The sequence below is a fragment of the Pistacia vera genome, unplaced genomic scaffold, assembly GCF_008641045.1.
Source record: "Pistacia vera cultivar Batoury unplaced genomic scaffold, PisVer_v2 Contig1044, whole genome shotgun sequence".
NCBI lineage: Eukaryota > Viridiplantae > Streptophyta > Magnoliopsida > Sapindales > Anacardiaceae > Pistacia > Pistacia vera.
The window spans coordinates 23238-42468 of record NW_022195076.1 but is presented as its reverse complement, the minus strand read 5'-3'; the positions used below and the strand labels follow the sequence as shown (position 1 = coordinate 42468).

General features: G+C 36.3%; 1 pseudogene; it reads right to left on the bottom strand.

The window, feature by feature from the left end:
- Positions 1-385: 385 nt before the first annotated feature.
- Positions 386-1477, bottom strand: LOC116126922 (annotated as a pseudogene).
- Between the last annotated feature and the right edge of the window lie 17754 nt (positions 1478-19231).

The window sequence follows — 19231 nt, the reverse complement described above, 5'->3', positions numbered from 1 at the left end:
TACAAAATAAATAACATGAATTGAAATATATAAAATACTAAATTGCGTATTAGTTTGAAACTACTTCATTTTGAAATAACATTAATGAACAACGAAAGATAAATTTGAAACAACAGAAAGTAAAATTTTAACATGTGTACATAACTATGCAAAAGTAAAATTTTAACATGTGTACATAATTATGCAGACAGATAATACTTTTCCCATAAGAAAAGATCATTGTGCAAGTTTGACAGTGTTGACAACCTAAAACAAAAGCCTTAAGAGCATGACAACCTAAAACACAACAGACCAATTCTATATATGCTTATTCAACAACATATTATCTATATATTACATACAAGCAAAACAGAATATTTAAATTACAATCTCTACAACGTCCTAATCAAAGAGCAAGAGACGTCGCCTCATCCATTTTCCATAGACCTTCCTCATACTTGTACCACCTCATAAAGCCTTCATCACTTTGAGTACGCTGGCACATGATGCACGAGTGCTTGATACATGTTAAGAACTCACGTAACCGAGCAGCCTTTTCCAAGATAATTTTATCTAGCTTTTTAAAAAAAAATTCGGGTATCACTGGAGAAAGAAGTGAACCTTCTATAAGAAGACTATGCGATATGTTAAGGACTTCCAGATTTGGTAGGTCATCCAATATAAGCAATAGGGCATCCTTAATTATCGTTGAGCATCTCAAGCTCAAAACCTTCAACTTTGGAAGAAATTTGACTATCATAGAAGCAAAGAGAACATCAAAAGGACCCATGATCTTTAGTTCTTTGAAGTTCTTGCAATTTATGGCTATTTCCTTTATAAGATAAGGCGGATTTACTATACTAGGCATTGTCAAGGATTTGATAAATCTCCATGTATGAATGGCCTTGCAAATTACATCCTTCTTTATTCTATTCCAAGCTGGCATAACGAGACGCCTCAGATGAGGACACCTATAGACAACAATATATAGTGCGTTACTTCCCAATTCATTGTACCAAAAAGAAAATTAAAGGTGATGATCACTGGTACCAAAGGCAATGCCAAAGACTCAATCAATAAACAGTGAAAATAAAAAAACAAAATTACCTTTCAACAAGGTTTTAAACAAAAACATAAAAAAATTACCTTTTAGCAATATAAGTAAATTGTTCATCCCCCGCATACAAATTGAAGTGAAAAATCAAGGCTCTTATCTGTCCCCGACTGAGACTCAACAAAATTTTCAATAAATGAGTCAATGCCTTATCAGAACACTCATCCACGAAAACATATGGCTCTAACGGGATTTTGATAAAATTTGATCTCAACATTGACAAATAAAGAGTTTTCCAAAGCAGAGGATCATGGCAAGCTGAACGCCATGAATTACAGCAATGCCTAAGGTCAACTCCAAAACATCAAAACATAGAAAGATTTTCACTAATAAATCAATGTCCAGATCCTCCCATCTTCTTACAAGAGAGGCACCCTCTTTCATTTGACCAGTTTCCCAATTATCTCATAGAGCTTTCGGAGAATCAGACACTTGCATAAGATATGCACATAATTCATGTACGATGCATAAAATATCATCCAATACATTAACTTACATGAATTTAAAAAGATTCATATTAATCGAATGTATCAAATACTTAATATACCTATGTAGAGATATAGATGATTGCAAACCGTTTACACTTAAGATAAATTAATACTTAACATTAAATGATTATGAACAAAAAAGTTATATCTGCTGAATAGAATAATCAATTTTTCTTGGTAGAACAAAAAAATGAAAGAATGATATCTTATATATATAACAAAATCCAATAATTAATGTTCAACCAAATAAAAATACCATCATTAATTTAGAAGAATACTAAAAACGAGTTTCGAAAATAACAACGCTAATTCCCATTAATAATTAACACGATAATATCTACCAAATCCAAACACACAAAAACTGTTTGCTATCCAATATCGACACAAAAATTATATAAACCACTAACACCATAACAACTCTATAATTTCAATATACTTACACCGAAAAAAACACCACTAGAACAGCATGATTCCTTACAAAAGAACAAAAACACAACCCACAAACCTGTTACAATTACCATCACAAATATTGCAATGAATCATTGTAAAAGCAATTCATAATAACAACACCACTCTTCAAGCAATACGATTAATGTAAGTTTTACTAATATCATTATGTTTTGTTAATCTGTTAATTTCATTGTTTTGTTAGTCATAGAGAAAACTGTATGTTGACTCCCAACAATTGAAACGGATTGTAATACCCAAGATGTCAAGTGTATGTTCCCAACTCAAAATAGTCCTTTAAATGTTAATTTTATGTTAAAAAGCATAAAATCTAACTAAGGGCAAAATAGTCAATTCATTTGGAACGGTATGAATCATTTATCCATAATATGGTATTAGGGGCAAAATAGTCAGTTTTCCTATGGATAAGCATTGCAAAAGTGAAGGATGAGTAGGCTTAATTGCATTTAATGGAAATAATTAAGTAATAATTATATTTAGTGCCAAATGACCAAAATGCCCTTATATGAAGAATTAAGGACTTATGAGTTATACAATTAAAATAATTCGGCTAATAGCATAATTTTGGAAAATTAATGAAATATTTTCCTATAAATGAGAGGAAATTCGTTCAAGCCAAGGGAGATATCATTTCTTCAACCTTTCTTCCATTTTCTCTCAAATCTTCCATGAAACAAGCTTTCTCTCTCTAAGTTTTAAAGGAGTTTTGCATAATTTTTCAAGGAAAACAAGATAGGAGCCTTGGATCTTCAAATTGAAAGGTTTAAGGTAAGGATTAAAAGCCCTAGTTTTGATGTGATTTGAAGATTTGAGGTAGATCGATGTTGAGGTATAATGTTATATATGTAGGATTAAGGTGTAAAAGAAGATAAAGGCAAAGGACTCGGTGGGGGAATTCTTCAAGAAGATAAGGAAGAACCTCCCATGACTTTAGGGATTATTCTAGGGTTTGTAGATTTTAATGAAACCTTAAATTAAGGCTTTAAGGCATAGAATTAATTGATGGCAAGTGTAGTTGAACTCATAAATGTTATTTATTGCCTTGAATTCATTATACATGAAGTTATTGCCATTTATGTTTTATGAGTTGCTATGTTTGATTGAAGAAAATGAAGTATTGATGTTGATTGTGGCAAAACTTGTACTATTGGAGGCCACATGGTGTTGAATGGTTACTATTAGAAGTGTTGATGTGTTGTTTGCATTAACTTACAATGTTATAGCAATGATGGATAATCATGGGAATGTAATGCCCCGCTTGAGGTACATTGTTATTGTTTCCTCTTTCGCCCTCATTTGAGTTGTTTTTGGTAATATTGTTTGATTTTCATTAGTATGAGTGTTGTGTGGATTAATTGCCTTGAAATGGGTTAAAAATGGAAGAAGTGTAGTATGCCGAGCTTCGCCGGGGCGAAGAAGAATCTTCGCCGCGGCGAAGATGTGTTGAAACCACCGGAAACTCTCTGGACGGTTTCGCCGCGGCGACATAAGTTTCTTCGCCGCGGCGCGGGCCGATTTTCATGTTGGTTGAGCTTTAGACATTTTCTTCCCTAAGGGCAATTTGACCTTTACCCCTAATTAGCAGGAAAAGTGGGGAGTTATTGTAAGGATTTTTCATGGAGAATATGTTGTTTGGGGGGTGAGTTGTAGAATCAAAGGAATAGATGGAATTCCCAAAGAAGAGTAAGGGCAAAATGGGAATGATTGTGTTTATATTTATTAAAAGGAATTAGAATCAAAGAAAACCCTCATTTCTTCTTCTCAAACGCATCTCTCCATCTCACTCCTCTCAACTTCTCTTTTTTGATCAAGGTTCCAAGGGATTTTTGAAGTGATTTGAGGTAGAAAAGAAACTAAGGCTCTAAGGTAAGGATTCTCTTAAGTTGTGTGATTGGTGAGTTTTGGTTTATATTGGAGTTTGAGAGTTTTTATTCTTTTGGTTAAGGTAGAGAAGAAGGTCAAGCTAATCAAGTGAAAGGAGGATTGTGAAGTCTCTCCATAAAAGGTAGTAAAACCAACCCAAGTTGAGATTCATGAAATTTCTTGATAGGGTATGATAGAAATGATGTATGGATGTGATGTGCATGTAATATGCCATGTATGGAGTATTAAATGGAGATTTCTATGCTTGTGCATGTTAATACCTTGCAAATATGAGAAATGGGTTGTTGGGTTGACAAGGTAGTTGAGGGATTTGGGGGGTGGTATGAAACCCTTTTTGGAAGTGTCTTGTTGACAGGTTTTCATGGCTTTGTGAAGGGGTTTTCCCATTTTGGATGGTTAAGAAAAGTTTGATCATGGCTATAATAGGTTTTATAGTGCACATGAGTTGTTTGATGAAATGCCTAATAGAGGTTTGAGTGTGAGTAATGAACCTTAATTTGCAACATTGCATGTTGGCATATCATAAGTGCATTGATGAAGTTGAACCATCCATAGGCACTAGTTGTACATGGAGAAGTGACCTAAGAAAGGGTAAGAGAAATGTGTGTGCAAATACCCTATGAGTAGAAAGCTTGGTGGGTACAACTACTCTAAGGGTAAGAGGCATTGAGAATACACAATAGAATGAATTAGAAGAGTAGTATAGTGGGATGATGCTTTGTGATCATCACCCGACCGCTATGGGTCGGATTGATGCTTGTGATCATCATCCGAATAGCCCTTAGAGATGGGTCGATGCTTTGTGATCGTCACCCAATGAGTAATAGAAATGGGGTAGATGCTTTGTGATCACTTCCGATTAGTTATTAGATAAGTGGGTTGATGCTTTGGTGTCATCATCAATGGCTAGTAGAAGCGGGTTGATGCTTTGTGATCATCACCCGATAGTGACTAGAGACGGGTAAATGCTTGGTGATCATTACCCAAAATTCATGAGGAACTGGTGGTGCTAGGTGATCTCCACGGTAGTTAGGAGGAACCGAGTTGGTGCTTGTGTGCCTCACTCGGTAGTCAAAGAAAGGGTTGGTACTGTGTGAATTCCATCCGATAGCCATAGAGAGTGAGATGGTGCTGTGTGAACGCCATCCGGTCGTACCTCCGGTAAGATGAGGCCCTGATGATTTGAAACAGAAATAAAATAAGAAAGAATTAAGAGTTAACACGGGGACAGACAGTTAGAGGGTTTACTTACTGAGCATTATTTGTGCTCACCCGTTATTTTCCTTTGTGGATGCAGGTCCTAGGTGATGAAGCAGTCGGAAGGGGCGCGGCAAGCGAAGAGGATTAGCTACACTGTTCCCCTAATTCGTCTTTTAAAATGCATTTTTGTAAACAGTACTATTTGTGTATAAAAGACATATGTATTATTAATGAAAAGAAACTTTGGGCCCAATTTTATATTGTATTCATGCATGCATTGGACTAGTTTTCAGTAGATGTTACAGGGAATGAGGTTTTACACTTCCTTTAAGATGTTGAAGACTACTAAGGGGAGGTTTAATTGATCCATAACTTGACATATTTGTTAATTGTCAATAGAAGTTGATATGGCATGGTTTAATATGAAAAATTCGGATTCGGCAATTTTAAGGGTTATGTTAAACATGCTTCAGTATTTTGACCATAACTTGAGTTATAAAAATCAAAATGAGATGAGTCTTCAAGCATTATAAAGTTAAGACATATCCCTATAACCTTTATGTTTAGGCCAAGAGCCAATTCGTTTGAGCAATGGATGGAAAATAGCCTAAAGAATAAACGTCTGGTTATTAAAGTTTAAGATTTAACATGATTAATTCTTATAATTATGAATTGATTATTAATGTATTGTTGTAATTAAGCCATGTACTAATGTTTATCCATTAGTTAGATGATATTTGAAAGATATACATGGTCATGGATGCGAATGCATGATTAATGTTATGAAACGGCATGAAGATGCAATGTAATATATGATTCAAGTGGATCAATGTGAGCAAGAGGTAATGTAAATGGATTGATAATCCATAGATGAATAAAAAGTATTAAGCTCACTAAAACATGTATTTACATGCCATAAAATGTTAGAGATGCATATAGACAGGATGGAAAACGTGTAAGCATATCCTCGTATACCGGTTGAGGAAAGATGAATATATGCTTTAGATGCTAAATAACGCGTAAGCACGCCTCTCGATGGTATGAGCTCTAGATGAATTTGAGGCTACATGAGAGGAAAGATGAATATATGCTTTAGATGCTAATTAACGCGTAAGCATATCCTCGTATTCCAATTGAGGAAAGATGAATATATGCTTTAGATGCTAAATAACGTGTAAGCACGCCTCCCAATGATATGACCTCTGGAAGAATTTGAGGCTAGATGAAGAAAGATGAATATATGCTTTAGATGCTAAATAATGCATAAGCATGCCTCCTGATGATATGAGCTCTAGATGAATTTGAGGCTAGATGTTATTAAGTGCTTAAGACGCTAAGAAAAGTTCGATCAGCTAGACGTTGGATGATTCATATGTATTTAGTTGCATTACATGAGTTATGGTGTTATTTACATTATGAGATGGTTTGTACTCATGTTGGATGATATTTAGATGTTACGTCATGACATGTGATGTGTGTGCACTATGTTTACATATTTATTTGTATGTGTACACTTGATGTTTTATATGACCATGGGGAAGATGATGAAAAGTATATGAGTTAGTAAAGAAAAGGAACCATACTTAGTTGCAAAAGACATGTGGTCTGTGAATGAATGTCAAATAACATACTTGGTATTAAATGGATCATTCCTTACTGAGCAATTAGCGCTCACCCTTTCATGGTTGAATGTTTTACAGGTAATTCAAAACCGAAGGATGCTGGAGACAAAAAGGCTATGCGTGAGGGGAGATAATTTATTGTCATCCTGATATTTTATCTTGATGTAAATAATGTAAATAACAAATGTTTTTGAAACACCTTTTTAAAGCTTCCACCATATGAATGAAAATGGCATTAATATGTTTTGATTGATTGATGCCCAAATGAATTCAAGTTTTTATTCTTATTTTTATTTTTGAAGGTACAAATTTTGATCCTGCGGTACATCTTATAGTAATGTTTTGGACATTATTATTATTCTTGCATAGGTTTTCTAAATACAACTCCTTTCCCAGATATGAATTCTCTAGATTCTCATTGAGGGATATTCAGAGGGTACCTGACTAGGGAGGGGTTTTACATTTGGTATCAGAACAAGTATTTCATTATTTTAAAAGGTGTTTTAAGATGTTTTCTATTATGGAGTCATGCATTCATGAGAATTGATGACAATATTCCTCATGTAAAGTTTCGCTGCTCCAGTCGTCCAATCGTTGTAAGTATGTTTACCTCATTTTAGGTAAAGATTGATTTAGATGATTAACCTTACGTGTGTGACTATGAAAGGGAATAAATATGAGAAAAACAAGGAGAACGGATCTAGGTCATAGTGATGCTTTGAATGCACAAGATGTTCCAACTGCGCCTGAAGCTCTTAACTTAGTAGCTGCTACTTCAAGCACTTTGGGTTTAGATATTTCAACATTGGAGTGTATGATCCAGGAGGCTATTAATAAAGCTTTAAGGAGAGCCCCACTAGAAAGTACAACTACTCTGGTGACGACAGCGATGACCAATGTGGTACCGAGCTAAGAAGTAGGGATCAACACCCTAGAAGCAATGGTTCCTCCGAAGCAAATTGAACCGATTTACGACCTCTCAAGTACACATCAACCTCCAGAATTTAGCAGCACTAATGATACGGTAGTAGTGGAACAATGGATCAAGTTGATGGTGAAAGCTACTGCTCTATTTCCTATGGCAGACCAGGAGAAGATCCGGTATGCTATGTACCTATTGAGAAGAGATGCTATGACATGGTGGGAGCTTATGAAGCAGACTCAAGATAGCACCACTCTCACTTGGTCAGGGTTCAAGGAACTATTTGAGGAGCAATACCGAATGGCATACATGATATCCTTTAAGCTACAAGAGTTTATTAGTTTGCAACAAGGAAATATGACGGTTAAAGAGTACTTAATCAAGTTCAACTCCTTGGCTATGTTTGCACCCACACTGGTCAGTACACCACATACATGAGTAGAGATATTTGTGGGCAAACTTCATCCCACTATTGCCAAAGATGTTATGTCGGGTCATCAGCCCTCTCAAATGTATAGTGAAGCACTCACAAGAGCCATTAGAGCAAAGGTGTACTTGAGGAAGGAGACCAGATTAACTCTTCCCTCAATAGTGGCAAGCAGTCCTCTCTAGATTGGATAGTCTAGTAGTGTAGAACAAGTTATTGATAAAGACAATAAAGGTAAAGGCAAGAAAGGAGTCCCATCTAAAGTTAACAAAAAGGGCATGAAGAAAAAGCACCAAAAGAGGCAAGATGAGATATGTTACTATAAGAAATGTCGGAAGAGATATAGAGGGAATGTTTGGTAAGGACCAATGTTTGTTTCATATGTCACCAACCAGGTCATATTGCTAGAGATTGTCCTATTGGTTCTACAGCCTCAATACTCATAGTTGGAGGCACGACAGCCAAGGTATATAATGTGGCCCAAATGCAGGCATGTGCCAACCCTTCAATAGTCATGGGCCAGTTATTATTCCATGATACTCCCTTGTATGCCTTGATTGATTCTGGTGCTACACATTCCTTCATCTCTTATGGTATTATTAAGAGATTGGGGTTAATGTTTATTAGAGTATAACAAGCCATTATGATTGAATTGCTTGATGGTGAGGCTGTAATGACCAATGAAGTCTTAATGGGGGAGTTAGTGACTATTAGAGGCCGAGATATGATGGTAGGTTTGATTGTCTTCAATATGCTAGACTTTGACATCATTCTCGGGATGGACTTTCTTAGTAGATATGGAGCAGAGATAGACTGTCGCAAGAAAAAAAAAAAGTCAAGCCTAATCTAGACCATGGGGACAACTTCGTTTTTGGAGAAGGGTATCCAACTAGCATGATGATTAATGCAGCAAAAGCTGGGAAGATGTTGAAAAATGGGTGTTTTGTGTACATTGCACATGTAGTAAATAAGAGAAAGAGTCCGAGCCCAAGTGTACATGAGATACCTAAGGTAAAGGAATTCATTGATGTGTTTCCAGATGAATTTCCACGTTTACCTCCACAGAGGGAAGTAGAGTTTAGTATAGAACTAGTCCCAAGTACGACCCCTATTTCAAAGGCTCCCTATCGCATGGCCCCAACTAAGCTCCAAGAATTAAAGAAACATTTACAAGAGTTGTTAGACAAGGGCTTTATCAGGCCAAGTCATTCCTCATGGGGTGCTCCAATTCTATTTGTGAAAAAGATGGATGGGTTCATTAGGATGTGTATAGATTACCATGAACTGAATAATGTAATGGTAAAGAATAAGTACCCATTGCCCAAGATAGTTGATTTGTTCAACCAGTTGAGAGGTAGTGTTTTCTAAAATTGATCTAAGGTTAGGATACCATCAGGTTAGAAGTTTTTTGGGCTTAGCAAAGCACTACAAGAAGTTTGTGGAAGGCTTTGCAAAGATAGGTAGACCACTTGCAACTCTCACCAAGAAAAAAGTTCCATTTGAATAGACAGAGGCATGTGAGCATAGCTTTCAAGAGTTGAAGAAGAGGCTAACTACAGCTCTAGTCCTTACACTATCAGAAGAGGGCATTGGTTATGATATTTATGTAGGTGGCTCCCATAATGGTTTGGGAGCAATGTTGATGTAGCAAGGGAAATTCATTGCTTATGCCTCTAAACTGTTGAAAGACTATGAGAGCAGATATCCTACCCATGACTTGGAATTAGTAGTAGTGGTTTTTGCTATAAAAATATGTTGACACTACCTGTATGGAGTGAAATGCAACATATACACTGACCACAAGAGTTTAAAGTATTACTTCACCCAGAAAGAGTTGAATATGAAATAGAGGAGATGGTTACAATTAGTGACATACTATGACTTTGACATCAGATACCACCCACGGACAGCTAATGCAATAGTAGATGCCTTTAGTAGAAAAGTCTTTTTATCTCATATTACAGTACAAGGATGGTTATAGCAAGAGATCCTCTAAGAAGGAATTGAAATTGTGATGATAGGAGGATTAGCCCAGATGGAGATCAAGTCTACTTTAGTGGAGGAGATCAACATGAAACAGGTTAAAGATGATACCTACAAGTTGATTTGCCAACGGATGACATAGGGTAAAGAGATGGATTTTAAAATGGTCAATGCGGTATTGATGTTTAGATATAGAGTATGTGTACCTCAAGATGAAGAACTAAGGAATAAAATCTTTAGTGAGGCACATGATACACTTTATACAGCCCACCTTAGGAGTCTAAAGATGTGTCAAGATGTAAAGAAAACTTACTGGTGGCTAGGTATGAAGAAAGACATTGCCAATTATGTTGCCAGATGTATAACATGTAAGCAAGTAAAGTCAAAGCATCAGAGAAAGAATGAAGCAGGCCCAAGATCGATAGAAGAGTTATGCCGACCTAAAAAGAAAAGAAATGGAATTCCAAGTGGGCGACAAGGTTTTTGTAAAAGTCACGCCTTATAAACATATTATGAGGTTTGGAAAGAAGGGCAAGCTCGCTCCATGTTACATTGGACCCTCTGAAGTATTGGAAAGGGTAGGCAAAGTAGTTTATAGACTTGCGCTACCAATGAGCACGAAAAGAGTCCATAATGTTTTCCACGTCTCTTTGTTGCATAAGTATGTTAGTGGAATTATAGGATAATTTAGCTTATGAGCAACGCCCATTTCAAATCCTTGACCAGAAAGGTAAAAGAGCTCATAAACAAGCAAATTCCACTAGTAAAAGTGCTTTGGAGGAATCACAAGATAGAAGAAGCTACTTGGGAAATGGAGAAAAATGTGAAAAGTCAATACTGGGAGCTATTTCTATAATTTCGGGCACGAAATTATTGTAAGGGGGGAGGAAATGTAATACCCAAGATGTAAAAGGTATGTTCCCAACTCAAAATAGTCCTTTAAATGTTAATTTTATTTTAAAAGCAGAAAATATAAGGGCAAAATAGTCAATTCATTTGGAACAGTGTGAATCATTTATCCATAAAAGGGTATTAGGGGCAAAATAGTCATTTTTCCTATGGATAAGCATTGCAAAAGTGAAGGATGAGTAGACTTAATTGCATTTAATGGCAATAATTAAGTAATAATTATGTTTAGTATCAAATGACCAAAATGCCCTTATATGAAGAATTAAGGACTTATGAGTTATACAATTAAAATAATTCGGCTAATAGCATAATTTTGGAAAATCAATGAAATATTTTCTTATAAATGAGAGGAAATTCGTTCAAGCCAAGGGAGATATCATTTCTTCAACCTTTCTTCCATTTTCTCTCAAATCCTCCATGAAACAAGCTTTCTCTCTCTAAGTTTTAAAGGAGTTTTGCATAATTTTTCAAGGAAAACAAGATAGAAGCATTGGATCTTCAAATTGAGAGGTTAAAGGTAAGGATTAAAAACCCTAGTTTTGATGTCATTTGAAGATTTGAGGTAGATGTTGAGGTATAATGTTATATATGCAGGATTAAGGTGTAAAAGAAGATAGAGGCAAAGGAATTGGTGAGGGAATTCTTTAAGAAGGTAAGGAAGAACCTCCCATGACTTTAGGGATTATGCTAGGGTTTGTAGATTTTAATGAAACCTTAAACTAAGGCTTTAAGGCATAGAATTAGTTGATGGCAAGTGTAGTTGAACTTATTAATGTTATTTATTACCTTGAATTCATTATATATGAAGTTATTGCCATTTATGTTTTATGAGTTTCTATGTTTAATTGAAGAAAATGAAGTATTGATGTTGATTGTGGCAAAACTTATAGTGTTGGAGGCCACATGGTGTTGAATGGTTGCTATTAGAAGTGTTGATGTGTTGTTTGCATTAACTTACAATGCTATAGCAATGATGGATGATCATGGGAATGAGGTTTTACGCTTCCTTTAAGATGTTAAAGACTATTAAGGGGAGGTTTAATTGATCCATAAGTTGACATATTTGTTAATTGTCAATAGAAGTTGATATGGCATGGTTTAATATGAAAAATTCGGATTTGGTAATTTTAGGGGTTATGTTAAACATGCTTCAGTATTTTGACCATAACTTGAGTTATAAAAATCACAATGAGATGACTCTTGAAGCATTAGAAAGTTAAGACATATCCACTATAACCTTTATGTTTAGGCCAAGAGCCAATTCGTTTGAGAAATGGATGGAAAATGGCATGAAGAATAAACTTCTGGTTATTAAAGTTTAAGATTTAACATGATTAATTCTTATGATTATGAATTGATTATTAATGTATTGTTGTAATTAAGCCATGTACTAATGTTTACCTATTAGTTAGATGATCTTTGAAAGATATACATGGTCATGGATGCGAATTCATGATTAATGTTATGAAACAGCATGAAGATGCAATGTAATATATGTTTCAAGATGATCAATGTGAGTAAGAGGTAATGTAAATAGATTGATAATTCATAGATGAATCAAAAGTATTAAGCTCACTAAAACATGTATTTACATGCCATAAAATGTTAGAGATGCATATAGACAGGATGGAAAACGCGTAAGCATACCCTTGTATACTGGTTAAGGAAAGATGAATATATGTTTTAGATGCTAAATAACGCGTAAGCACGCCTCTCGATGATATGAGCTCTAGGTGAATTTGAGGCTAGATGAGAGGAAAGATGAATATATGCTTTAGATGCTAATTAACGCATAAGCATATCCTCATATTCTGATTGAGGAAAGATGAATTTATGCTTTAGATGCTAAATAACACATAAGCACGCCTCCCGATAATATGACCTCTGGATGAATTTGAGGCTAGATGAAGAAAGATGAATATATGCTTTAGATGCTAAATAACACATAAGCATGCCTCCCGATGATATGAGCTTTAGATGAATTTGAGGCTAGATGATATGAAGTGCTTAAGACGCTAAAAAAAGTTCAATCGGCTAGACGTTGGATGATTCATATGCATTTAGTTGCATTACATGAGTTATGATGTTATTTACATTATGAGATGATTTGTACTCATGTTAGATGATATTTAGATGTTACGTCATGACATGTGATGTGTGTGCACTATGTTTACATATTTATTTATATGTGTACATTTGATGGTTTATATGACGATGGGGAAGATGATGAAAAGTATATGAGTTAGTAAAGAAAAGGAACCATACTTAGTTGCAAAAGACATGTGGTATGTGAATGAATGTCAAATAACATACTTGGTATTAAATGGATCATTCCTTACTGAGCAATTAGCGCTCACCCTTTCATGGTTGAATGTTTTATAGATAATTCAAAACCGAAGGATGCTAGAGACAGCAAGGCTATGCGTGAGGGGAGATAATTTATTGTCATTCTAATGTTTTATCTTGATGTAAATAATGTAAATGACAAATGTTTTTGAAACACCTTTTTAAAGCTTCCACCATATGAATGAAAATGGCATTAATATGTTTTGATTGATTGATGCTTAAATGAATTCAAGTTTTTATTTTTATTTTTATTTTCGAAGGTACAAATTTTGATCCTATGGTACATCTTATAGTAATGTTTTGGACATTATTATTATTCTTGCACAGGTTTTCTAAATACAACTTGTTTCCTAGACATGAATTCTCTGAATTCTCATTGAAGGATATTCAGAGGGTACCTGACTGGGGAGGGGTTTTACACGGATGATGCCGAATCACTTGTGTCTTTAGTTGTTAACAACTTTCTAATATATAAAAACCAAAACACATGTTAGAATGGATGTTTAACCGAACCATATTTTTCACACTTTTTTATTGTTAACTTGTTCGTCATACAAGTAATGATATTATGATTGCCAACTATTTGAAACTATTATTTACACTTTTTTTTTTTTTTTTTTTTTGGTGGATCTGTATTGGAAAGCACTTTTTTTTTTTTTTTTTTTTAACTTATGTTTGAAAACCATTATTTAACTTACAATTTACAGGTGTGTAATAGCCGCTTTCTACTCAAATACTCATAAAACATATACATAATAAAATACATATAAAATAGCATAAAAAGGTTGGGCCCAAATTTTCTTTTATTAAACATATACATTCTTTTATATAAAAAGTTGTATCATGTACAAAGGATCAAAACAAGGTGGACAATGTAGCCATTTCCCTTCACTCGCCGATGCCCATCCGACTATGTCCTCACCTAGATCCTGCAAAAACATGAAAAAAACAACGGGGTGAGCACAACTAATGCTCAGTAAGTAAATCCTCTACTCATCTATCCCCGTAACTTTCTCTCTCTAATTCTTTCCTTAAAATTCTCGCTTACTCTCTCTCTCTCTTATACTTCTCTCTATTTTCTCTTTCTCATAACTCTTTTCTATTACTCTCTTTAGTAGTCATGGCCTCATCTTACCGGAGGCACGGCCAGGACTCGCTCCCGCTCTACGTGACTTCTCCTCATTCTAGCCGATCGGACTCGATTATGCATGGATTCGGAACCCTTGGCCATGTGAGTAAATAATCTCTCTCTCGGGTACTCTCAGGTATAGCCCTCATCCGCATGCACTCTCACGGGCACACCACTTCTCTCTCTCATACTCATGCCGCTCTCTCATTGCAGCGTACATGCGGGAATACTCTACCCATTACTCACGGGTTCCCCATCACATAACCTACTCTATGCTCTTTTCTAATCTTTACTATTAGAGTTGCTTATTCTTAACATTCTCTACTCTTTCTCAAACTACTACTCAAAGTGTAGCTTATACTCAAAAGTCTCTACTCTATCTCAAGCTATTATTCAAGGCACAACTTATGCACATGGATGCTTTACGCTCACTAATGCAAGTAGGAAATGCCAATATGCAATGTTGCAAGAATTAAGGTTAACTATTCATACTCATACCTCTTTTAGGCATTTCATCAAACAACTCATGTGCATACAAAAACTCTACTATAATTACTACTCTACTTCATTCTCTAGCCATCCAAAATGGGAGAAAACTCCCTCATATAACCATAATCCCTGTCAAAGAAAACACTTCCAAATAGGTTTACACAACATCTCCCAAAACTTCATCTCAATTTCCACTTCTCAATACACATTAAAACACTTCTCATAAATGAAGTGTATCCACAACCACAAAATAGCTACTCATCTCAACTCAATTTCTCATCAAGCATATTGCATACTTATACATGCATACATCTCTACTCAATCTCTACTCAAAAGCTTATTTAAACCTCAACTTGATTGGATTTACTTACCTTGTGAAAAAGTGACTTCTCTACCACTTTTCCTTCCCCTTGTTGTCTTGTCTTCTCTCTTCAACTTAGGATGCTTGAGATGAAATTTTTACTAAAATTACCCAAAAGCTCTCTTAAACTCCTTAGAAATCTTGGGAAAATTGAAAGGAAAAATGAAAGGAAGTAGAGAATGAGAATGGCGGTGGAAAGTAGAGAATGAGAATGGCGGTGGAAATGGATGAAACTGAAGGGTTTATTTCACTTAACCCTTTTTAGCTCATATTATAACCTTCCTTTCCCATTTTGCCCTTGTTCTTTCTTGGAAAGTCCATCTATATCCTTTGATTCATTACATTTACACCCCCACACTAACCTATTCTCCATGAAATTTCCTTCCATTTTACTCACCACTTTTCCTGCTAATTAGGGGTAGAATGGTCATTGTGCCCCAAAAGAAAGAATTCTCTAGAAACTTATTAAACTTTTCAACTGGCTCGTCGCTGAGACGAAGAAACTTCCATTGCCCCGACGAAAAGTTATAAAGCCGACACCGCCTTACTCAAGCCAACGTCACCGCGGCGAAGACTGAAATTCTAAGATTCCTCAAAACTCAACCAATTTCCAGGCAAACACTCAACCAACTCAACATACAAACTCAATTAAAACTGAATCATACCTCAAGTGGGCCGTTACAATTCTCCCCCTCTTAAAAGAATTTCGTCCCCGAAATTCACACGAATAACTCCGGGAAGTGATTCTGCATGTCTTGTTCTACCTCCCATGTCGCTTCTTCTACCTTGTGATTCCTCCAAAGGATCTTCACTAGCAGAATACTCTTGTTCCGGAGTTCTTTAATCCTTCGATCTAGAATATGTACTGTACGTTCCTCATACACAAGGTTCTCTGCTAACTCAACGTCCTCTACACTCAGGATATGGGAGGGATCACTTACATACTTCCGTAGCATTGAGACATGCAAAACATCATGCACCTTGTCCATACTAGGTGGAAGTGCCAATATGTAGGCAACTTTACCCACTCGTTGCAATATCTCAAATGGACCTATAAATCTTGGTGCTAACTTCCCTTTGTTCCCGAAGTGCATCACTCGCTTGTAAAGCGAAACTCTCAAGAACACTTTATCACCCACTTGAAATTCCACTTCTTTTCTCTTTAAATTGGCATAACTTTTATGTCGATCTTGGGCTTGCTTCATTCTTTTTCTGATTAATCTTACATCCTCTATCATTTTCTGAGTCATCTCTGGCCCAAGAGCGGTACTCAACTCATCTTTTTCACCTATCTCATCCCAATGTAGTGGAGATCTACATCGTCTACCATACAAAGCCTCGTAAGGCGCCATCTTAATTGTAGACTGATAACTGTTATTGTAGGCAAACTCCACCAACGGTAACATTTCATGCCATGACATTCTATAATCCATACAACAGGCTCTCAACATATCCTCAAGCACCTGATTTGTTCTCTCTATTTGGCCATCCGTCTGAGGATGATAGGCAGTACTGAATGCCAAACAGGTACCCAAATTTCTCTGTAAACTAGTCTAGAAAGCTGAGACAAATCTTGAATTCCTGTCTGACACTATAATCTTAGGCACACCATGTAACTTGACTATCTCTTTCACATAAATTTGAGCCAACTGATTCGAGGTGGTACTCTCCTTTATTGGAAGGAAATGGGCAGACTTAGATAATCTATCCACAATCACCCAAATAGCATTATAACCTTTCTGTACTCTAGGGAGACCTGTAATAAAATCCATTGAAATACTCTCCCATTTCCATTCCGGAATACTAAGTGGCTGAAGTAATCCTGATGGCCTTTGGTGTTCTGCTTTCACCTGTTGACACGTCAGACATCTAGCTATAAACTCTACTATATCTTTCTTCATACTTGGCTACCAGTAGCCTTTCTTTACATCTTGGTACATCTTGGTTACTCCAGGATGAGCAGTGTACGGTGTGTCATGAGCCTCTAAAAGAATTCTCTTTCTCAATTCATTATTCGGAGGAATGCACAACCGATTTCTAAAGTAGAAAACACCATCAACTAAGTGGAACTCCATTGTCTTGCCCTCAAACAGTTGCTGCAGTACTCTCTGACACCACTCATCGGCCACTTGTTTCTCTTTAACTTCCTCTAATAAAGTAGACTGGATCTCTAACCTGGCAATCCTTCCCGGAACCACTTCAATCTGTTCTCTACATAACTCTTCTATTAGCTCTTTCTGCTTGGTGAGCCGGGATAAATAGGCTTTTCTACTCAAGGCATCAGCTACTACATTGGCTTTCCCCGGTTGGTACTTGATCTCACATTCATAATCCTTCACTAACTCTAACCACCTTCTCTGTCTCATATTCAGCTCCTTTTGAGTGAAGAAGTACTTTAAACTCTTATGATCAGTGTAGATGTTACTCTTGGCACCATAAAGATAATGCTTCCAAATCTTCAAAGCAAAAACCACAGTTGCCAACTCTAAATCATGCGTAGGGTATCTTGTCTCATATTCTTTCAATTGCCGAGAGGCATAAGCTATTACCCTACCTAAGTACATTAACATCGCCCCAAGTCCTTACAATGAGGCATCCGTATAAATGTCATAATCTACCCCTTCTTGCGGTAACACTAATACTGGAGCTGATGTTAACCTCTTCTTCAACTCTTGGAAACATTCCTCACAAGCTTCTGACCATGCAAAAATAGTCTTTTGTTTAGTAAGAGTTGTCAATGGTTTAGCCAACTGGGCGAACCCTTCAACAAAGCGTCTGTAATAACCTGCCAGGCCTAAGAAACTTCTGACCTCTTTTACTGTCTTTGGCCTTTGCCACTCAAGGATTGCCTTCACCTTACTTGGGTCTACTGAAATCCCTTCCTTAGACACTGTATGGCCCAAAAATATTACTTGATCGAGCCAAAACTCACACTTGGAAAATTTAGCATACAACTGTTTTTGCCTTAATCGTTGTAGCACTATTCTCAAATGTTCCTCATGCTCTTCTCTCGATTTAAAGTAAACTAGAATATCATCAATGAACACCACTATAAACTGATCTAAACAGTCATGGAATACTCTGTTCATCAAATCCATAAAAACCGCTGGGGCATTAGTCAAGCCAAACGGCATCACTACAAACTCATAATGCCGATACCTTGTACGAAAAGCAGTCTTAGCTATATCCTGCTCGGCCACTCTTACCTGATGATACCCTGACCTCAAATCAATCTTGGAGAATACTGCTGCTCCCTTCAACTGATCAAACAAATCATCTATTCGAGGTAGCGGGTACTTATTCTTCACTGTCACCTTATTCAGCTCTCTATAATCAATACACATCCGTAGTGACCCGTCCTTCTTCTTAACAAATAGAATTGGAGCTCCCTAGAGAGAATGACTCGGTCGGATAAAACCTTTATCTAAAAGCTCTTGGAGTTGCTTCTTTAATTCCTGAAGCTCTGTTAGGGCCATTCGGTAAGGGGCTTTAGATATGGGTGTTGTTCCTGGTGCTAGTTCGATACTAAACTCAACCTCTCTTTCTAGTGGCAAACTTGGTAAGTCTTCCGGAAACACATCTAAAAATTCTCGAACTACCGGCACCCTCTGAATTTCTGGCTGTGAAACTTCACCACTCTGCACTACATGGACAATATAACCAGAATACCCCTTCCTCAACATCTTTCTTGCCTTTACACTACTAATCAACATACTCAACTGATGGCCCTCTCCAAAACTAAATTTATCTCCACTATCGAGATTAAATCTCTCTTTCTTTTTTCGACAATCAATCTCTACTCCATATCTCCTTAGGAAGTCCATGCCTAATATCACATCAAAGTCAGACATATCAAAAACTATTAAATCAACTGCTAACTCTCGACCCTGGATCACTACAGACTCTCCTA